This window comes from Gorilla gorilla, chromosome 4 (genome assembly GCF_029281585.2).
Source record: "Gorilla gorilla gorilla isolate KB3781 chromosome 4, NHGRI_mGorGor1-v2.1_pri, whole genome shotgun sequence".
NCBI lineage: Eukaryota > Metazoa > Chordata > Mammalia > Primates > Hominidae > Gorilla > Gorilla gorilla.
In genome coordinates, this window is record NC_073228.2 from 25,725,990 (window position 1) to 25,749,805 (window position 23,816).

The 23,816-nt window shown below is 43.7% G+C and overlaps 1 protein-coding gene across 2 annotated transcripts in view; it reads left to right on the top strand.

Annotated features, from left to right (window-relative positions):
* Positions 1-13,735: 13,735 nt before the first annotated feature.
* Positions 13,736-23,816, top strand: part of APOH (apolipoprotein H) — a 34,598-nt gene continuing 24,517 nt past the window's right edge. The window contains exon 1 of one of the 2 annotated variants that reach the window (XM_031011330.3): positions 13,736-13,927. The gene's annotated coding sequence lies outside the window, so the exon portion shown is untranslated. The remainder of the gene's footprint in view (positions 13,928-23,816) is intronic. The other variant, XM_055387021.2, reaches the window with a different exon arrangement.

Consider the following 23,816-nt stretch of genomic DNA (forward strand, 5'->3'; position numbering starts at 1 on the left):
AGACAGGAAAAAAGGCAGAAAGTAACTTCCGGATCAAGAACTGAGCTGGCCTTTGGGCATGGCTGTCTCTTCTACTGCTTTTTTGTTCAACCACCCCATGTGTTAGCCCACATGGAAAATGCTTCTGCTTTGTAATCTGCACTTTTTATGGGGCTTGTTCAGATGGTGCTGGTATAAAGGCTGAAACCCACATTGCTGGTGGGAACTACCTATGGGGTTTCCTTGAATTTGGTGCCACCGCACCTGCTCAGCGACCGTGCCTTGATGTGCTTTAGATCAGCCATCCCTAAATTGCTAACCTGTCGCTTCAGTCCAAGCAGAAAGAAGCCAGTAATGAGTCCATCCTGATGAACAATTCAGGGAGGAGCATTCTTTTCTTCCCCTGGTGAGACTTCATTGACTACCCAGGCAAGAAGCAGCAGGAGCTCTGAATTACCGTGATCTTGTTAGCAGCTATGGCTTGCCATTGGTGGAGCATGTACATCTTGTGCTGAAGGATGCTGGTAGGGCAGAACCCTCATGAAAGGCTACTGGCCTGATTTTTTTTTTTTTTTTTTTTTTTTTTGCCAATTCAAGAGAATTGTCTGTACAACTCTTGGTCTTAGTCTTATTTCTCCCGGACATTCAAGACTCTAATAGTAGGCTAACTCATTTTTTATTTGTAACTAACTATCAAAGCCTGGTATAACTCAGTGAGAAAAAAAAAATCCTGGTTAGAAATGTTGCAAACAAACAAAAAAAATCTTCTCTAATATGTGACCAATCCCACAGTAGCCACAATGGCTTAGAAGGCATTTGAAGTCTCTTCTACAGCAGTCTCATGGGGCCTTTTTTATTGTAACAGAAGGATGAAAGATGGGTCAGCTCCTCCAGGATTCTTATCTTTTATTTCAGGAGTCTTCAGTTAAACCTGAGCTTCAGATCTTTTCCATGTAATTGGATCCAAGTCAGGACCTCAGTCTCTGTTTCCCACCTTTGAGTTTAGGAGAGCAAGCTCTAGGGCTGCATGAAACAAGAGGTCCTTTTACCAATAAAAAAGAGAGGCCAGGTGCAGTGGCTCATGCCTGTAATCCCAGCACTTTGGGAAGCTGAGGAGGGCAGACCACCTGAGGTCAGGAGTTCGAGACCAGCCCAGCCAGCATGGCAAAAATCCCATCTCTACTAAAAATACAAAAAGTGGCTAGGTGTGGTGGCACACGCCTGTAGTTCTAGCTACTCAGGAGGCTGAGGCAGGAGAATCTCTTGAACCTGGGAGGTGGAGGTTGCAGTGAGCCGAGATCGCTGCCACTGCACTCCAGCCTGGGCGACACAGCAAAACTCCATCACAAAACAAAACAAAAAAACACACACACACAATAAAGATAGGACAAAAAGAAGTGTCTTGGTCTGTTCCTGCTGCTATAACACAAATACCTTGAATAGGTTCATTTATAAACAGCAGGAATTCATTTCTCACAGTTCGGGAGGCTGGGAAGTTCAAGATCAAGGCACCTGCAGATTCACTGTCTGGTGACGGCTGGTCTCTGATTCCAAGATGGAGTCTTGTCACTGAATCCTCACGTGGCAGAAGGCATGAATACTTACTACATCCTTTCATGGCAGAAAGGCTAATACTGGCTGAACTTTCTTCCTCAAACCCTTTTATAAGGGCATTCATCACTTCATAAAGGTCCTGCCTCTTAATACTGTTGAATTGGGGATTAAGTTTTGACATGCCTTTTTTTTTTTTTTTTTTTTTTTGAGACAGATCCTCACTCTGTCACCCAGGCTTGAGTGCAGAGGCGTGATCTCTGCTCTCTGCAACTTCTACCTCCCAGGTTCAAGTGATTCTCCTGCCTCAGCCACCCGAGTAGCTGGGATTACAGGCAACTGCCAGCTAATTTTTTTGTATTTTTAGTAGAGATGGGGTTTCACCATGTTGGCCAAGCTGGTCTAGAACTCCTGACCTCAGGTGATCCACCTGCCTCAGCCTCCTAAAGTGCTGGGATTACAGGCGTGAACAACTGCACCTGACCTATGCCTTTTTTTTTTTTTTTTTTTTTTTGAGACAGAGCCTTGGTCTGTCACCCAGGCTGGAACGCAGTGGCGCAGTCTTGGCTCACTGCAACCTCCACCTCCGGGGGTCAAGTACTTCTCCTGTCTCAGCCTCCTGAGCAGCTGGGATTATTGGTACCCGCCACCATGACCGACTAATTTTTGTATTTTTAGTAGAGACGGGGTTTCACCATGTTGGCCAGCCTGGTCTCAGACACCTGACCTCAGGTGATCCGCCTGCCACAGCCTCCGAAAATGCTGGGATTACAAGCATGAGCCACCTCACCGGGCCTTGACATGCATTTTGGAGGCACACAAACATTCAGCCATATCAGGAAGGTTCAGCAGTCCAAGTCCAAATTGGTTTCAGGCAATAATAGCAGCCCTGATGAATGTAATATTCCAGATGGATCAGTTGCACAGGTAACCTATAGCTTGTGTCTCGAGTCAACACATTTCTCATTTTAACCATTTCTCATGCAGATCTTTTTGAAATGCACTTCACACACTTTAATATGGAAAATTCAATCTATTTTCAATGGATTTTGTAATCATCATTACGATATTCTTTATTCTAGTTACAAGCTCAGGAATTGTTGAAGTGTAGACCCATACACAAAACAGCCTCAGACCCTCAACTTTTATAACTAATCTTTATTGCTTTTTTAATCACAAAGTGATACAGTCTTAAGTTTTTTTAAAGTTATGCATTTTTTTGTGTAGTTTTTCTATCTCCTTCTAGACTATTCACCTGGCATGTTGTCACTTTTGTCTCTCTTTAATGTATTTCTAGCAGCATCCCTCTCATTTATAATCATTCATCTAGATTTTGGCTGGGAAACTGCACAATCAGGCTAATTACAATTGTGTGTGAAGAATACCCTTAAGACAAACGCTTAGCCAACTAATATGACTGTTAGGATAGAACGATAGAACTTACCAGTGGATTTGGCATGAAGCTTACACTGTGGAATCAGATAGGCCCAAGTGTAAAGTGCCTCTTATTGGTATTGGGAGCTTCAACAAATGACCTTATCATCCTCAGTTTCCTCGGTGTACCTTCAGTTTCCTTAATGTAAAATTTAAAAAACAAGGCTGGGCACAGTAGGTCATGCCTATAATCTTAGCGTCTTTTGGCCGAGGTAGGTGGATCACCTGAGGCCAGGAGTTCGAGACCAGCCTGGCCAACTAGGCGAAACCCCCATCTCTACTAAAATTACAAACATCGCAGACGTGGTGGTGCACATCTGTAATCCCAGCTACTGGGGAGGCTGAGACACAACAATCGCTTGAACCCAGGAGGCAGAAGTTGCGGTGAGCCAAGATCACACCACTACACTCCAGCCTGGGTGACAGAGTGAGACTCTGTCTCTAGATAAATAAATAAATAATAAACAAAACAAAACAAAACAGAACACCTAACTTGCATGGCTATTGTGAGGATTAAAGGGAATAGGATGTAAAACACTCATGACAGTGTTTGGCTCATGATGGTGACTCGAGGAACACTAGTTTCCTCTCTCATGCATCCCTCCCATGTATCAGGATATTGTGGCAGAATGTGTCTAGGACAATAGTTCTCAAACTTGAACTTGCATCAGAATCTCCTAGAGGTCTTGTTAAAATATAGATTGCTGAGCTGGGTGTGGTGGCTCATGCCTGTAATCCCAGCACTTTGGGAGGCCGAGGCAGGCAGATCACGAGGTCAAGAGATCGAGACCATCCTGGCCAACATGGTGAAACCCCATCTCTACTAAAAATACAAAAATTAGCTGGGCATGGTGGCGCATGCCTGTAGTCCCAGCTACTTGGGAGGCTGAGGCAGGAGAATCTCTTGAACCCAGCAGGCAGAGGTTGCAGTGAGCCGAGATCGAGTCACTGCACTCCAGCCTGGTGACAGAGCAAGACTCCATCTCAAAAAATATATCTATATATAGATATAGATATAGATATAGATAGATAGATAGATAGATAGATAGATAGATAGATAGATATAGATTGCTGGGCCACAACCCCAGAATGTCTACTTTAGGAGGAGCAGGTTGGGTCCTGAAAAATGTTTCATAAAAAATTTCCAGGTTATACTAGTGATGGTGATGCTGCTGGTCTGGGGGCCATACATCGAGAACCATTAGTCTAGGAGGTAGATATACTTGCATCCAAATTCCTGCTTGGCCCCTTGGCAGTTGTGTTAATTTGGGCAAGTTATTTAACTTTTCTGAGCCACAGTTTCCTAATCTGAAACAGGGGCATGGTAACTTTTGCCTGATAAAACGTTATAATGTGATACGGCAGTTGGGAAAGATCTAGTACTTAATAAATCTTTTTTTTCTTTTTCTTTTTTTTTTAGATGGAGTCTCGCTTTGTCACTCAGGCTGGAGTGAAGTGGCATGATCTTGGTTCACTGCAACCACTGCCTCCCAGGTTCAAGCAATCCTCCTGCCTCAGCCTCCGGAGTAGCTGGGATTACAGGTGCCTGCCACCATGCCCGGCTAATTTTGTGTGTGTTTTTAGTAGAGACAGGATTAAGTCACATTGGCCAGGCTGGTCTCAAACTCCTGGTCTCAAGTGATCCACACACCTTGGCCTCCAAAAATGCTGGGATTACAGGCGTGAGCCACCGCGCCTAGCCAATAAATCTTCATTAATCTCAATGTTGCCTTCTTTGTGGCAGAGTCTCTTCCTGTTTAGCTTAAGGACTTGTAGTGTTCCAAGGAACTACAGCGACTAGATGATACTGCCCCTAAAATTATGTACATCTTATCTTAGAACCTTTAAAATAAGACATCTGTCATTTGCTCAAGAAGGGCAATAATAAACTCTGTAGTAGGTAGCAAATTTTGATCCTGAGCAGGTAGCTTAGGACGCCAATTTCATTAACTTCCCACCGGTTTATCTTCTGGGGCAATGAAGGATTAATTTTAAAAGTACTACATCCTGAAGACTGAAAAGAGTTTTACGGAAGAGTATATACAAGTTCATGAGTACTTTCTCTATTGGGTATATGTGGGCTGTGGGCTGTGGGTTGAGAGCAGCTACCCAGAGGCATAAAAGCATTCTCATAAGTTGCAAAGCAGGTACAATGCTAATTGAATTTGTTCTGCTCAGAGGACATACTCTCCAGGAAAGAAAAAAAAAGTTTTCCTGCTGTGAAATTGGTTTGCTGGTGTTCTGCCAAATGAAAGCCTTATAGTAAAGGCATCAACTTTAATTATTCATTTCTATTTGCTTAAAGAAATATTCTTATGTGACATACATATGTTCATACATTTCCTTGTTGTAACAACATGAACTAAATAAGTCACTTTCACACATAAATGAAACTCCATGAATTATTATTGCTAACGCACGTTCTCTATATTATTCAGCTGGAGAAAAGGTAATGTTTGTGTAATGGGGAAGAATTACAGAGCGAAAGATGAGGATCTTTTTAGTGTTTTTTTCAGGTAGACAGGAAAAAAGGCACAGGCAACCATCTGCTATTACTGATGATATTACTGAGGAATTGATACATTTCTATCTATAGAGATTTATTAATGTACAACTGGTTCTACAACTTTATTTGTTCAGTCTACATAACCAAAATGAGGCTTCAAGTCCGGAAGTTCACTGTTACCCAAGGCAAACATATTAGGGTCTGTTCTGCCATCTGGTGTTCTTTGAAGGAAACATCCACAGAGGCATTATGCGATAAATAGCCAGTGTTGCCTATGTTGGTGGTGGGTGTTACAACCTCGATGAAAAGCAATTCCAGAATCTCTGCCAAATTCCAATAGGAGATAATTTGAGAATATATATTAAGAAGAAAAATATACATACCCTTGGAGTACCAATTTCACTTTTGTGAATTCATCTTTTGGATATATTTATACATGTGCACAAAGAAATGTATATAAAAATATTCCTAGCAGTACTGTTGGTAATAGCAGAAGATTGGAAACAAGCTAAACATCCATGAGTAGGGTACTGGTTAAATAAATCATGACATATTCCTACAATGGATATAGTATAGCATGTTGTTGTTTGAAAAAAAAGTCAAATCTATATTTACAGATATGAAATGATCACCAAGACACACACACACATATATATGTATATATATATATATATATATTTTTTTTTTTTAGATAGAGTCTCACTCTGTCACCCAGGCTGGAGTGCACTGGTGTGATCTTGGGTTACTGCATCCTCTGCCACCCTGGTTCAAGTGATTCTCCTGGCTCAGCCTCCCAAGTAGCTGGGACTACAGATGCACGCCACCACACTCGGGTAATTTTTGTATTTTTGGTAGAGACAGAGTTTCGCCATGTTGGCTAGGCTGGTCTCGAACTCCTGACTTCAGGTGACCTGCCCGCCTCAGCCTCCCAAAGTGCTGGGATTACAGGCATGAGCCACCACACCTGGCACCAAAACATTGCTAAGTGAAATAAACATGATCAAGAACAATGTGTATCGGTAGAGTGCGGTGGCTCACACCTGTAGTTCCAGTACTTTGGGAGGCCAAGGGGGGCTAATAACCTGAGGTCAGGAGTTCAAGACCGGCCTGGCACCAACATGGCAAAACCCCGTCTCTACCAGAAATACAAAAATTAGCCAGTCATGGTGGCATGCGCCTGTAGTCTCAACTACCCTGGAGGTTGATGCAGGAGAATCACTTGAACCCAGGAGGCAGAGGTTTCAGTGAGTCAAGATCATGCCACTGCACTCCAGCCTCGGCAACAGAGCAAGACTATCTCAAAGAGAGAGAGAGAAAAAAAGTAACAACATGTGTAATATGCTGAAATTTGTATAAAAATGTTCATAATGCATAGGATATTTCTAGAAGGTTTAATCAAAAATAAAATTTTGAAGGTCTCCCCATAACCATAGGAATGGACTTCCTCCTTGGCCAGGACACCTAAAATTTAGCCTGAAAGACTTGTTCAGGCCATGATGGGGAAGTGGGGGTCAGATATGCCTCATTATACCCCTCCAGCATTAACATCAATGCAGACTTTAAGTCTGATATGAAACATTTACAATCCAGTCTCACTGAAGCCTGTTACTGCTACTTGGAGGCTTCATCTGCATGATAAAACTTTGGTCTCCACAACCCTTTATCTTTTTTTTTTTTTTTTGAGACGTAATCTTGCTCTGTCACCCAGGCTGGAGTGTAGTGGCGCAATCTCGGTTTACTGCAACCTCCGCCTCCCGGGTTCAAGCGATTCTGCTGCCTCAGCCTCTGAAGTAGCTGGGATTACAGGCGCCCACCACCATGCCTGGCTAATTTTTGTATCTTTTAGTAGAGACAGGGTTTTGCCATGTTGGCCATGTTGGTCTTGAACTCCTGATCTCAGGTGATCCACCTGCCTCAGCCTCCCAAGGTGTTGGGATTACAGGCATGAGCCATCATGCCCGGCTTCACAATCCCTTATCTTAATCACAGTATATTTAAATCTACCTATGACCTGGAAGCACCCCCTCATCTGCCACTGCTTCAACTTGTCCCACGCTTCCAGATCAAACCAATGTTAATCTTACATGTATTGATTGATGTATTGTGTCTCCCTAAAATGTATAAAAGCAAGCTGCACCCTCAACCCCATCCCCTGCTGAGCACCCTGGGCACATGTCATCAGGACCTCTGAGGCTGTGTCAGTTGCATCCTTAACCTTGGCAAAAATAAACTTTCTAAATTTGTTGAGATTTGACTCAGATACTTTTTGGTTTACCAAGGATACTCAAGAAAGTGGTTGGCCGGGTGTGGTGGCTCACACCTGTAATCCCAGCAGTTTGGGAGGCTGAGGTGGGCGGATCACGAGGTCAGGAGATCGAGACCATCCTGGCTAACAAGGTGAAACCCCTCTCTACTAAAAATATAAAAAAAATAGCCAGGCGTGGTGGCGGGTGCCTGTAGTCCCAGCTACTCGGGAGGCTGAGCCCGGAGAATGGCGTGAATCCAGGAGGCGGAGCTTGCAGTGAGCCGAGATTGTGCCACTGCACTCCAGCCTGGGTGACAGAGTGAGACTCCATCTCAAAAAAAAAAAAAAAGTGGCAACCGTGATTGACTTTGAGGGCAAGAACCAAGGTGATCACCAGTGAGAAGGTAACTTATCTCTCACTATTTACATATTGTACTGTAGAAATACTTTTCTTTTTTCTTTTTTTCTTTTTTGAGACAGAGTCTCACTCTTGTTTCCCAGGCTGGAGTGCAGTGGCATGACCTCTACTCACTGCAATCTCCGTCTCTTGGGTTCAAGTGATTCTCCTGCCTCAGCGTCCCACATATCTGAGGTTACAAGTGCCTGCCACCATGCCCAGCTAATTTTTGTAGGTTTAGTAAAGGTGGGGTTTCACCATGTTGGCCAGACTGGTCTCGAACTCCTGACCTCAGGTGATCCATCCGTCTCAGACTCCCAAAGTGCTGAGATTACAGGTATGAGCCACAACACCCGGCCAGAACTTTAATACCTCTCTATAGATAGAGATGTTTCATCAGTATTGCCTAACACAAGTTAAAAAGTTCAAATAACTTTTAAAAACTAGTGTCCTGCTGTAGTTCTAGATTGTCATGACTATTACCAACAAATTCACTGAAAAATATATTTTTTAAAGAAAATAAAGAGAATTCATCCCAGTAAACAGTTTGTAAACCAGGGAGATGCAGTCTTTGGTACAAAACAAAGGTGCATTCTGAGAGAATAAAGAGAGAAATTATCTTTTATAGAGAAAGTTCCCTCCCAGGTTCCCACTGTGGTCTGCTCATGCAAATGAAGGATGCAAATTTATGTAGTTCTGATTGGTCAACACTTGCTGAGTTCCAGTTGGCTGATGCAGATCACAGTCTATTGACTGATTTAGGTGATGTAAATAGAAATAGACAATTCACACTACTATATGGCCCAAATGTTAAATACGTAAAATTCAAGACAAAAAATTTTTCTCTTATGTCAATTGCTGTGTTCTAGTGTTAGCCATGGTCTTTGGTTCAAATAACATGAAATGAGGGCATACGATTTTTTTTTTTTTTTTGAGACAATCTCACTCTGTCGCCCAGGCCGGAGTGCAGTGGCACAATCTCAGCTCACTACCACCTCCACCTCCTGGGTTCAAGTGATTCTCATGCCTCAGCCTCCTAAGTAGCTGGGATTACAGGCATGTGCCACCATGCCTGGGTAATTTTTTGTACTTTTTAGTAGAGACTGGGTTTTGTCATGTTGGCCAGGCTGGTCTCGAACTCCTTGCCTCAAGTGATCCACCTGCCTCGGCCTCCCAAAGTGCTAGGATTACAGGCGTGAGCCACCATGCCTAGCTGAGATTTTTATATTTATGCTGATTTTGATAAATACATCTCAGGGACTAACATCTACGTGTGGAAGAAAAGGAGGGTCAGGAGGTATAGTAACTTCTTCCCCCATTTACAGCCACATGAAGCTCTATCTTGCTACTAGCTGAAGACAAGCAGTAAATAATAAACTGCATTGGCTTATTTTGAAAAATGACTTTGAGAAAGGTTAAGAAACACTATTCAGTGGCAATCTTATCTTTTAACTGAGGCTTTGCAAGCAGCTGCTGCTGGGGCCTCAAGAGATGTGATAAGATGACAAGATTAACTTTGGTTATGTAGGGGAAGAAAAATAATTTTCTTTCTACCCTCCATAGTTCTTAACTGGGACTCCCTGAGCAGATTAACAAGAGAAAAACAAACAAAAGTTTATTAGCGTGTATACCTCATGTACGCATGGAAGAAAACCATGGAGAAATGCATAAACCTCCAGAGTAGATCTCCAAGGAAAAGTTTAATCTTCAGGTTTAAATGCTGCCCTTTTTATTAAACAAAGAAAGAAAGGTGTAGGGAAAGACCCCACAGTCTTTCAAGATGGCCAGAAAAAGCACTGAAAAGCAAGGGTCAGTTTTGTTGTCTTGTTTTGTTTTTTTGAGATGGAGTCTCACTCTGTCGCCCAGGCTGGAGTGCAATGGCGGGATCTTGGCTCACTGCAAGCTCCGCCTCCTGGGTTCAAGGGATTCTCCTGCCTCAGCTTTCCGAGTAGCTGGGATTACAAGGATGCGCCACTGCGCCAGGCTAATTTTTGTATTCTTAGTAGAGACAGGGTTTCACCATGTTGGCCAGGCTGGTCCTGAACCCCTGACCTCAGGTGATCCACCCGCCTTGGCCTCCCAAAGTCCTGGGAGTACAGGCGTGAGCCACCACTGCGCCTGGCCAAGGGTCAGGTTTGTTATGCAGAGTTAAGTCCAGGCCTTCTCCAACCTTTAGGAGTTTCTAGTGATTTTCTTTATAGATGTAAATTTTCTTACAAAAGGGCGACTTTTCTGAAATACTCCTGTGTCTGCAGTTTCTCAAAATAACCAGCTCGAAATAACCCATACATAAAAGAGACATATTTTGGGGTAGCATATTCTGGTCTCCTGCAGTCATATTTGGGGGTGGTGTGTCCTGAGACCTATCAGTCACCTTTTCTAAATCTTTTCCAATTCTCCCCTCTCTCTCTCTGGGCCATCACACTGGCTCTCCTTCCATACTTTGACTCTTTTCTTCCAGCTTCCACTGAGGCCTAGAACTCCCTTCAAGGTATTCCTCCTGGGCCAGGGCGGTGTCTTGTGCTTGTAATCCCAGCACTTTGGGAGGCCGAGGCAGGCGGATCAGTTGACCTGTAATTCCAGCTACTCGGGAGGCTGAGGCAGGAGAATCGCTTGAACCAGGAATTGGAGGTTGCAGTGAGCAGAGATTGCACCACTGCACTTCAGCCTGGGCGACAAGAGCAAGACTCCATCTCAAAAAAATAAAAAGATATCCCGGCCAGGCACGGTGGCTCACGACTGTAATCCCAGCACTTTGGGAGGTGGAGGCAGGCAGATCACAAAGTCAGGAGATTGAGACCATCCTGGCCAACATGGTGAAACCCTATCTCTACTAAAAATACAAAAGTTAGCTGGGCGTGGTGGCATGTGCCTATGATCCCAGCTACTCGAGAGGCTGAGGCAGGAGAATCGCTTGAACCAGGAATTGGAGGTTGCAGTGAGCAGAGATCGTGCCACTGCCCTCCAGCCTGGGCGACAGAGCAAGATTCTGCCAAAAAAAAAAAAAAATCCCTTCTGTTTCAACCAAAATGCTTACCTTTTGAATGCTACTCTATCTGCTATATGTATGTCATCTGATTAAATTAATTAATTCATATTACAATATGAATGAGGCTTAACTTTTCCAGGACATATTTATATTTGTATTTTCTTTTTTTCTTTCTTTCTTTTTTTTTTTTGAGACGGAGTCTTACTCTTTTGCCCCGGCTGGAGTGCAGTGGCATGATCTCTGCTCACTGCAACCTCTGCCTCCTGGTTTCAAGCTGATTCTCCTGCCTCAGCCTCCCTCAGCCTCCCGAGTAGCTGGTATTACCGGCGTCCACAACCACACCCAGCTAATTTTTGTATTTTTAGTACAGATGGGGTTTTACCATCTTGGCCAGGCTGGTCTTGGACTCTTGACCTTGTGATCCACCTGCCTCAGCCTCCCAAAGTGCTGGGATTACAGGCATGAGCCACTGCACCTGGCCTTTTTTTTTTTTTTTAAGGTAGGGTCTTGCTCTGTCACCCAGGCTGGAGTATGGTGGCACTATCACGGCTCACTGCATCCTTGAACTGGGATCATGCAATTCTCTCACCTCAGCCTCCTGGTTAGTTGGGACCACAGGTGCATGCCATCATGCCTGGCTAATTTTTTTCTTTTGCAGTTTTTTCGTGGAGATGGAGGTTTGCCATGTTGCCCAGGCTGTATCTGTATTTTCCAAAGAGAATTTTATTAGCGGAAGTGAACTTCCAGTTGGCAAGTGTTGCCAGGGAAATGGCTCTGAGCAATGACGTTACTTCCCTCCTTGCTTCCCTTATCAGTCAGTTAATAGCTATTTCTGGAGCACTGACTGTGTCAGGCACTGGTCTACGTGCTGGGGATGCAGCCAGTAAAGACAGAGTCAGCCCTTGAGGGGCATGTGTTGTGTGGGACATTTATTGGCCGTAATAAGGATGGCACCATGTATGAGAGGCTGAAAAAGAGACCCGGAGCCGGTGAGCGAGACATAGGGTTTATTGAGGACTTCTACATGGAGTGGTCCAGGGGCGGTGAGCTGGACAGGAGAACCGTGACCTGCCATCACACCCAGCTAATTTTTGTATTTTTTGTAGAGACGGGGTTTTGCCATGTTGCCCAGGCTGGTCTTGAACTCCTGAGCTCAAGTGATCCATCAGCCTCAGCCTCAGCCTCCTAAAGTGCTAGGATGACAGGTGTGAGCCACCGCGCCTGGCCTGCCCTGCTCATTTTTCTACATAGCACTTACCTTAACCCTTCATCTATTTGTTTATTATTTATTTATTTTTGTCTTTCTTCTCCCACTATGATGTCAGCAACTTCAGGGTAGAGATTTTGCCTGCTGTGTTCACAACTGTGCCAGCACATGGTTGACCTTGAAGAACAGTCCTGGAGTAAATGAATACTTGGATGAAAAGTAGGAAAAGGGAGAGAGCTGCTGATACAGGTCAGCAGAGCCAGATCACGCAGGGCCTAGTAGACCAGGATGGGGAGTTTGCATTTTGTTCTAATTTTTTTTTTTTTTTGGAGACAGAGTCTCACTCTGTCGCCCAGGCTGGGGTGCAGTGGCGTGATCTCGGCTCACTGCAAGCTCCACCTCCCAGGTTCACACCATTCTCTTGCCTCAGCCTCCTGAGCAGCTGGGACTACAGGCGCTCACCACCACGCCCAGCTAATTTTTTGTATTTTTTTTAGTAGAGACGGGGTTTCACCACGTTAGCCAGGATGGTCTCGATCTCCTGACCTCGTGATCTGACTGCCTTGGCCTCCCAAAGTGTTGGGATTACAAGTGCGGGCCACCATGCCTGGCCTTTGTTCTAATTTTAATGCAGAGCCATGGAGCGTCTAAGCAGAAGAGTGATCCAATCTGTTATTTTAGGATGATCACTCAGTTGAACTTCCAGGGCCTAGAACTTGATGTTATGATTGACAGGATGCGCATCACTCTTTGAAGAAACCCACTTCATTGCTGAAAGTCTTTAATTATTAAACATTAGGGCAGGCGCCGTGGCTCACACCTGTAATCCCAGCACTTTGGAAGGCCGAGACAGGCAGATTACTTGAGCTCAGAAGTTCAAGATCAGCCTGGGCAACATGGTGAAATCCGTCTTTACAAAAAAATACAAAAATTAGCCAGGAGTGGTGGCAAGCACCTATAGTCCCAACTACTTGGGGTGGAGGCTGAGGCAGGAGGATCGTTTGAACCCCAGAAGTCGAGGCTGCAGTGAACTGAGATTGTGCCACTGTACTCCAGCCTGGAGGACAAAGTGAGACCCTGTCTCGAAAAAAAAAAAGAAAAAGAAAAAGAAAAAAATCCATTTTTTCACACATTGAATCTTTCTTTCTTCTCTATAACTGGTACCCATTAACCCAAAGTCTGCGCTCAGAATCCACTGAAAACAAGTTTAAAACTCCTTCCACATAACGGTTTTTGAAATATTTGGAGACTTTCTTAGTCTTCTCCAGGGTAGGCTTTCATGATACTTTGACTTATTATCCTGTTACATGGCTTTCAGAGTTTTCATTGTCCTTCAGAGAGGTCTGGCTTTTCAGTATGCTCCTGAAGAACTGCCAAACTTTGGTCTGACCAACACAGTACAAAGCAGTAATTGTGTTCAAGACTGGAGTTTTCTGTGTCTGAACACAGCCTAATTCAATTACACTTCAGCTGTGTCACTAGCAGGTCAGGCTAAACTTGTGGTTGATGGAAACATCTGGAACTTCTTCAAGCTGATGCTGCTTCCTCCTCCACTTCACCTGCATGCTGAGATTTGCAGTGATCTTGTGAAATGTATCCTGTGGTTTCCGGCTGAAGTGGTAAGGTTTTTGAGATCAACTCTCTCTGCATTCTCTCAGTTGCGTAACATCTGAAAATTTGTAGTTTTGTTCTTATACTTTTTTTTTTGAGATGGAGTCCTGCTCTGTCACCCAGGCTGGAGTGCAATGGCGCCATCTTGGCTCATCGCAAACTCTGCCTCCCAGGCTCAAGCAATTCTCTGCCTCAGCCTCCCGAATAGCTGGGATTACAGGTGCCTACCACCACGCCCAGCTAATTTTTGTAGTTCTAGTAGAGACAGGGTTTCACCATCTTGGCCAGGCTGGTCTTGAACTCCTGACCTCGTGATCCACCCACCTTGGCCTCCCAAAGTGCTGGGATTACAGGCATGAACCACCACGCCTGGCCCTTGTTTTTATTCTTTATCCAATTTGTTGAAGATATTGAACAGAATAGGACTGCGGAAAGAATTCTATAGTCTTATTTTTTTTTTTACACAGAGTCTCACTCTGTTGCCCAGGCTGGTGTGCAGTGGTGTGATCTTAGCTCACTGCAACCTCCACCTTTCAGGTTCAAGGGATTCTTATGCCTCGGCCTCCTAAGTAGCTGGCATTACAGGCATGCACTACTACACCCCGTTAATTTTTTGTATTTTTAGGAGAGATGGGGTTTCATAATGTTGGCCAGGCTGGTCTTGAACTCCTGACTTCAGGTGATCCGCCTGCCTCGGCCTCCCAAAGTGCTGGGATTACAGGCGTGAGCTGCTGCATCCAGCCTATTGTCTTATTCTTGAAATTTTTTCTTCTTCGTTTTCTTTTCCAAGATGGAGTCTTGCTCTGTTGCCCAGGCTGGAATGCAGTGGCGTGATCTCTGCTCACTGCAACCTCTGCCTCCCAGGTTCAAGCAATTCTCCTGCCTCAGCCTCCCGAGTAGCTGGGATGATAGGTGCCCACCACCATACCAGGCTAATTTTTGTATTTTTAGTAGAAACGGGATTTCACCATGTTGGGCAGGCTGGTCTCAAACTCCTGACCTCAGGTGATCCCCCCACCTCGGCCTCCCAAAGTGCTGGGATTACAGGCGTGAGCCAGTGAGCCTGGCCTGAAATTTTTTCTTAACTGTCAGCTTTTAAAATAATGAACTGGGGGGTAGAGGAGTATATTTGTGTGTATGTAGTGTGAGGTTCCTTAGCTGTGGGATATTGGCAGACAGACAAAAGTGAAGATTTTCGAACAGAGCCAGTAGATGAAGGGGACATGCCATGTTGAAGAAAATTAATGAGAGAACACATAGAAACAAAGGGGAAAGCACAGATATTCTTGACAGGTTAAATAATAAGTTGAATTTCCTTTGATCTAGGAGACAAGGGCAGTCATCTGTCAAGCTCCTTGATGTATTTGTGCTTGTTCACATATCTAGACATTGTGAACCCAGAAAATCTGAGGCAGGTCTCAGTTAATTTAGAAAGTTTATTTTGCCAAGGTTGAGGATGCGCCTGCGCCCGTGACACAGCCTCAGGAAGTCCTGATGACATGCGCCCAAGGTGGTCAGGGCACAGCCTGGCTTTATACATTTTAGGGAGACATGAGACATTAATTGCTTTATGTAAGAAGTACATTGGTTCGGTCTGGAAAGGCGGGACAACTTGAAGCAAAGGCAGGAAGACTCAAAGCAGAGAGGTTACATTCTTTTGAGTTTCTGATTCGTTTTTCCAAAGGAGGCAATCAGATATGCATCTATCTCAGTGAGCAGAGGGGTGACTTTGAATAGAATGGGGGGCAAGTTTGCCCTAAGCAGTTTCCAGCTTGAGGTTTCCTTAGTGATTTTGGGGGCTGAAGATATTTTACTTTCACAATATCATAAGACTGCTTCTTAAGATCCATGGTCCTCTTGAAGAGGCCAGTATGAATCAACATCGGTGGGTGTTCATACTCACTTTAAACTTAAAGATTTAGGCCAGGTGGGGTGGCTCAAGCCTGTAATCTCAGCACTTTGGGAGGCTGAGGCTGGCAGATTGCTTGAGGCCAGGAGTTCAAGACCAGCCTGGGCAACATGGCAAAACTCAGTTTCTACCAAAAAACAAAACAAAACAAAACAAAACAAAACCCAAAATTAGTTGGGTGTGGTGACTTACACCTGTAGTCCCAGCTGCTTGGGAGGCTGAGGATCACTTGAGTTTGGGAGGTTGAAGATACAGAGAGTGGAGATCATCCCACTGTATTCCAGCCTGGGTGACAGAGTGAGACCCTGTTTCAAAAATAAATATAAATAAATATATATATAAAGATTTAAGCTTAAGGCCGGGCGCAGTGGCTCACACCTGTAATCCCAGAACTCTGGGAGGCCGAGGTGGGTGGATCACAAGGTCAGGAGTTTGAGACCAGCCTGACCAACATGGTGAAACCCCGTCTCTACTAAAAATACAAAAATTAGCCAGGCGTGGTAGGGCATGCCTGTAATCCCAGCTATTCGGGAGGCTGAGGTAGGAGAATTGCTTTAATCTGGGAGGCGGAGGTTTGCAGTGAGCTGAGATCGTGTCACTGCACTCCAGCCTGGGCGACAGAGCAAGACTCCATCTGAAAAAAAAAAAAAAGAAAAAAAAAGCTTTAAGCTTAAAACAAAAAGCAATAGATGATATTTGTGGGAGACATTCATGCCTCTACTCTCTTAAAAAATAATGAATCATTCCCCAAGTCCTCATTTTACTTTCATATAATCTAGACCTATGGCAGCTAATAAACCTCTGTGAAGTTTGGGTGTTTCATGTTATAGCTATTGAGCAGAACTTTTCATATACAGTTTGTACAAGCAGCTGTCAAATCACTTAGAAGTACCATATCCCAATCCACAGTTCAGTATCTTACTCCCAAGGATGCCAGTAGATAACTCATCAAATGCTTTGCTAAAAGAGGGATATACGTTGTAGCTAAAGTGTTGCACTTTTCTACTAACCTAATAACAATGTCAAAAAACATAATTGGATTTAATTTGTTGAAACCTTCAAATGTTTGAAGAGAGTTCATATTATTTTTCAGTCATCATTTCACATTCATCTACATACCCATAAACCATTTGTTTAACAATTCATACCATTGGGCTGTGGATTTATGTCAAACTTACTGAGGCTTGGCTGTCAGAATCTATTGCTTTTCCTCCTGTGTCTTCAGGCATCTTTGTGTTCCTAGTTTTTGAAAATGTTTTTTTCTCCCATCATGAAATAATACAAACACATTACATAAAATTTGGAAGCAGAGAAAACAAGAAAAAAATCTCCTTCTAACTCAAATACTCAATATTTTGGTACACTAACTTCCAGCATTTTTTCTAGATATATTCTTTTTAAAAAAATTTTTAGGCCGGGCATGGTGGCTCACGCCTGTAATCCCAGCACTTTGGGAGGCTGAGGTGAGCGGATCACAAGGTCAAGAGATGGAGACCATCTGGCCAACATGGTGAAACCCCATCTCTACTAAAAATACAAAAATTAGCTGGGTGTGGTGGCACACACCTGTAGTCCCAGCTACTTGGGAGGCTGAGGCAGGAGAATCTCTTGAACTGGGGAGGCTGAGGTTGCAGTGAGCCAAGATTGCACCACTGCACTCCAGCCTGGCAACAGAGAGAGAGACCCCATCTCAAAAAAAAGAAAATCTTTATGTTAAGTTCCAGGGTACATGTGCAGAATGTGCAGGTTTGTGTATGTGGGTATATGTTCTTAACAGTATCACAGTGTTGTACGTGTATTTTTTTTTTAATTGAGACAGGTTTTAGCTCTGTTGCCCAGGCTGGAGTGCAGTTGTGTGATCTCAGCTGACTGCAACCTCTGCCTCTGGGTTCAAGTGATCCTCCTGCCTCAGCCTCCTGAGTAGCTGGGACTACAAGCGTGTGCCACCACGCCTGGCTAATTTTTGTATTTTTGGTAGAGATGGGGTTTCACTATGTTGCCCGGGATGGTTTCAAACTCTTGAGCTCAACTGATCTGTCAGCCTCAGCCTCCCAAACGGCTGAGATTACAGGCATGAGCCACCTCACCCAGCCAATTGTACATGAATTTTAAAATAAAATTTTCATGTTATTAGATTGTCCTCCTTACCATCCTATATTGTAAATATTGTTGATAGTGAACTTCCCAGGGTCACAATTACATGTTTTAACAACTTGGAATATGTTTTCCTGGGTTTCTAGCCCCTAAATTCATTTTGGACAGCTAGTTTCTTGTATTATTTTCTAGCTGGACTTTTATTCCATCTTCCTGATATCCATTTTAATTTTTCAGTGTGAGTGTAATTTCTTTCTTTCTTTCTTTCTTTTTTGCTAGATAGGTGTTTTAGTCTGTTCTTGGGTTGCTGTGAAGAAATATCTGAGACTAGAAAATTTACAGAGAAAACAGTTTTAATTGGCTTATGGTTCTGCAGGCTGTTTACACAGCCAGCATTTGCTGGGCTTCTGGAGAGGCCTCCAGGAAATTTTATTCATGGTAGAAGGTGAAGAGGGAGCAGGGAGCAAGGGAAGGAGCTGGGAGGAGGTGCCACACACTTAAACAACCAGATCTCATGAGGACTCAACTCACGTGTGCCAAGGAAATGGTGCTACTCCATTCCTGAGAAATCTGCCCATAATCCGTTCACCTCTCACCAGGTCACACCTTCAACCCTGGGAATTACACTTCAGCATGAGATTTGGGGGCACAAATATTCAAACTCTACCAATAAGTCAGAAGAAAACTAACAATTAAATAATCGGTCTCTCTCTTTGTCAGCTTTCAACCTTATGTTTAGAAACTTCATCCTTGTAAATCGGAACAAAAATTGGGCTAACCTTTCAGGAAGGCAACTAGGCAGTATGTTTGAAGATTCTTAAATGTTTTACCCTTTGCTTAAGTAATTCCACATCTAGGACTCTATCCTAAGGAAACAATTTATTCAAACATTTTATAAAAGGGCCGAGTGAGGTGGCTTATGCCTATAATCCCAGCACTTTGGGAGGCTGAGGTGGGCGGATCACTTGAGGCCAGGAATCCGAGACCAGTCTGGCCAACATGGTGAAACCCTGCTTTTGTAAAAATACAAAAAATTAGCCAGGTATGGATGGTGGGCACCTGTAATCCCAGTTACTTGGGAGGCTGAGACAGGAGAACAGCTTGAACCCAGGAGGCGGAAGTTGCAGTGAATAAGATAGCACCATTGCATCTGCACTCCAGCCTGGGCGACAGAGCAAGACTCTCTTTCAATAAAAAAAAATTTGTAAAAGAATCTTGGTTGCTCTGCCTATGGGGAAGCCATTCTTTTACTCCTTTACTTTCCTAATAAACTCACTTTCCCTTAAAAAAAAAAAGAATCTTAACTGTACCTTTATTCATAATGGTGAAAGATAGCACCCAAATATCCCAAAGTAAAGAAATGGTCAAAATAGAGAGCATCTACATGATGTAAGATTGTGTAGACATTAAAGAAAAAAGCAAGTTTTGAAGACACAAATAATAATCTGGAAAAGTGCTCATGATATGAAAATAAAATATACAACAATATACCTAATATGATTCCAATTCTGATTATGACATACACAAATGCTGAAAAGAAATAACCCTAAATGGTGATATTATAGGATTTTTAGTCATTTCCTGTTTGTTTTCCAGATTGATTTAAATGATACTATATTACTCTCATAATGAGAAAAGTATAATTCCATATGTACGAATCATCTTCCCCATGAAATACAATAACTCTTCCTTCCTCTTTCCATCCTGACTTCTACACTTTATTGTCTTTGCATTTTTTCTGATCTTTATCCCATCTTGGATTTAGTTTAGTCAGCTGAGCTCCTGACATTTTATGGACTTGGTTTATACTGTACTTCGTTTTTTTTTTTTAATTTTTTTTGAGACAGAGTCTTATTCTGTCACCTAGGCTGGAGTGCAATGGCACTATTGCTGCTCGTTGCAACCTCCACTTCCTGGGATCAAGCGATTCTGGTGCCTCAGCCTCCTGAGTAGCTGGGATTACAGACGTGCACCACCATGCCTGGCTAATTTTTTTTTTATTTTTAGTACAGACGGGGTTTCTTCATGTTGACCAGGCTGGTCTCGAACTCCTGGTCTCATGTGATCCACCTGCCTCGGCCTCCCAAAGTGCTGGGATTACAGTCATGAGCCACCGTGCCCGGCCTCTATGCTGTACTTCGAATTCATCCCATGTAATATTCCCCTTCCTCCATCCTTTTTTTTTTTCTTTCCCAACCTGAGCTCATCAGAAAAACTTCCTGGGAAGTCATATTAGTTTCTCTGGCTGCCTCCTCATCTTCTGCACCAGATCGTCAGCAAGTGCATTTCCAGAATCTTATTATCAGGCTCTCATCTGTTAAACCTCATTCCCTTTTAGGTTTTCTGGTGATGAGATCATCCCCATAACTTCTTTCTAATTCTCACAATATGTTTTTCTAAATAGTCCGTGACAGTTGTGTGAAAGGTCTCAATGTTCTCTTCTTTCTTTCGAGATGGAGTCTCACTCTGTCGCCCAGGCTGGAATGTAGTGGTGCGATCTCAGCTCACTGCAACCTCCACCTCCCGGGTTCAAGTGATTCTCCTGCTTCAGTCTCCTGAGTAGCTAGGACTACAGGTGCGCACCATCATGCCCAGCTAGTTTTTGTATTTTTAGTTGAGACAGAGTTTCACCTTGTTGGCCAGGCTGGTCTCCATCTCCTGACCTCATGTGATCTGCCCACCTCGACCTCCCAAAATGCTGGGATTACAGGTGCGAGCCCCCGTGCCCGGCCTCAGTGTTCTCTTCTTTGTATTCCAAAGCATCATGGCCTTTTTGTCTCAAACTTGTCCTAACTCAGAACTTCTTGTGAAGCAGGAAAATGAAGTGAGCTGGGGGGCTGATACCAGACTCTCACACTGGGACTGGACAGAGGGCTGAGATGATCCAGCCAGCTGAACAGCTGACTCTGGAGGGACTGGCTGCAATTTGTGGTGGTCACTGGCTGAGAGTTGGGTGACATAATGACCCTACTGAATGTCACAGAAGCATCTATATTATTTTCTATACCAAGATAAGTTGGGGAGACTTACAATTTTCCTACTCATGGGGACTAAAACCGGGTAAGCAGTATCATTATGGGACGCTCATTTAACCTGCATGAACCACATGCCTACCTTTGTGTGATTTTGTGTAGGAATTTCAAATTCTTTGGAGTAAGACATCAGAGGCATGTATATTAATGACAAGAAGAATATTAATAAGAACTAACTTTCATTAAACACTCATTGTAATATCACCACTTAGGGTTATTTCTTTCAGCATTTGTATATCTCATAATCAAAATTGGAATCATATTCAGTATATAATTATGTATTTTATTTTCATGCCATAAGCAATTTCCCAGATCATTATTTGTGTTTTCAAAGATTGCTTTTTTTCTTTAATGACTACATAATCTTACATCATGGAGATGCTCTCTATTTTAACCATTTCTTTGCTTTGGGATATTTTGGTGCTTACTTTCACCATTATAAATAAAGCTACAGTTAAGTATCCTGCCTGCATTCTAATTGAATCCTGATTACACCCATTTGAAAGGGGATTTGTTTATTTATTTATTATTTATTTTTTGAGACAGAGTCTTGCTCTGTTGTCAGGCTGGAGTGCAGTGGCGCGATCTCAGCTCACTGCCACCTCCGCCTCCTGGGTTCAAGCGATTCTCCTGCCTCAACCTCCTGAGTAGCTGAAACTACAGGTGTGTGCCACCATGTCCAGCTAATTTTTGTATTTTTAGTAGAGATGGGGTTTCACCATGTTGGCCAGGGTGGTCTCCATCTCTTGACCTCGTGAGCCATCCGTGTTGGTCTCCCAAAGTGCCAAGATGACAGGCATGAGCCACCCACACCTGGCTGGGGGTTTTATTTATTATTTCCATTTTAGACATGAAAACTTGACTAGAGAATGTTACTTGCCCAAGATGACACAGCTACTAAGGGGCAGAGCCAGGACTCCAACTCAAGTATACGGTGATTAAAACCTCTGTCCTTAGCTATGACACCATGGTCTTGCCACAGTGATGAACTTGCCCCCATTCTCTGATGGGGTCACTCTATGAAGAGCCAGAGACTATGCTCCTTTTTCTATTTAGTGCACACCATCCTCCACAGACTCAATATCACAATTATATCTAAGCACCTTTCTCCAAATCCAATCTAACACGTAACATATGGGTTGGTGAATTTGCCTAGCAAAATTCCTGCCAGTTTCTAAGTAAAGACTTTGGCCCCTAGCTAGGACTCCGTTCCTCTGGCATTTCAGGCCTTGATTTTGGGGAAAAGGGGAAGGAAATTCCTTCCCTCTAATGTATGCTTCACAAAAGCAGCACATGTTCTGGTTAATCAGAATGGCCAGTTTCATATTGTTCATCTCACAGATGAACACCACAGAAGATGCCATTGGTTTGGAGAGTGGAATGAATGGAAGATGAGTTTATGTGGCAACATACTACGGTTTTTCTTCTTCCAGTCTCTCTTTCTCCCTGCACTACTCTCTGATCCCAGTGTGTCTTCTACACTGCTATCGATATACTTTCGAAAATACAAACGTGATCCGGTTCCTCCCCTTCACCGCCTTCAAGATAAGTTCTAATTCCTAAACGTGGCTTACAAGAGCCTTTGCCAGCTGGGCGCGGTGGCTCATGCTTGTAATCCCAGCTCTTTGGGAGGCCAAGGCAGGTGGATCACTTGAGGCCAGGAGTTCGAGACCAGCCTGGCCAAGATGGCAAAACCCCGTCTCTACTAAAAATACAAAAATTAGGCCCAGTGTTGTAGCTCCATAGCTAAGGTTCTCTCCTTTCACAGTGGTGGCCCGTGTTCGATTCCTGGCTTAGAGAATGAGTACTTTCTGGTTAATATCTGTGTGACTTTTGGGGCTGGGTATGGTGGCTCATGCCTGTAATCCCAGCACTTTGGGAGGCCAAGGCAGGCGGATAACTTGAGGTCAAGAGTTTGAGACCAGCTTGGCCAACATGGTGAAACCCTGTCTCTACAAAAAATACAAAAATTAGCCAGGCGTGCTGGCATGCCTGTAGTCCCAGCTACTCAGGAGGCTAACGCAGGAGAATTGCTTGAACCCAGAAGGCAGAGGTTGCAGTGAGCCAAGATCACACCACTGCATTCTAGCCTGGGCAACAGAGTGAGACACTGTCTCAAAACAAAACAAAGCAAACAAACAAACAAACGAAACAAAAGAGCCTTTATCATCTAGTTCCTACCCACTCTCCAGCTTTGTTTCCTGCTATTCCTTACCTGAAATATTCTGCACCAGCAACACTCAACAATTTGCAACTGTTGGGTGCATGATGCTGTTTTATGCCTTTGCTCTTTGGCAACAACCTGGAACATCCTCATCATTGCCACTACATCCTTATGTGCGGGGATACACATGTACCTGACACTTTCTTCTATGATTGTAATTGTAGCATTGTACCTCAGTCTTAGTAAACTGCGAACTCCTTATAGCCAGTAGTCAACTCTTGTTTATTTCTGAAATTCCGTTATCAACCACAAATTACAGCTTAGTAAGGGCTTAGTAGCAGTTTGTAAAAAAAAAAAAAAAAAAAAAAAGAAAGCCTGGCCACGGTGGCTCATGCTTGAAATCCCAGCACTTTGGGAGGCTGAGGCAGGCAGATCACTTGAGATCAGGAGTTTATGACCAGCCTGGGCAACATAGGGAGACCCCATCTCTACAAAAAATAAAGAAATAAGAAATAAGGCTTGGCGTGGTGGCTCATGCTTGTAATCCCAGCACTTCGGGAGGCAGAGGCGGGCAGATGACTTGAGGCCAGGAGTTCGAGACCAGCCTGGACAATATGGCAAAATGCTGCCTCTACCAAAAATACAAAAAATTAGCCAGACATGGTGGTGCAATGACTTGTGATCATGCCACTGCACTC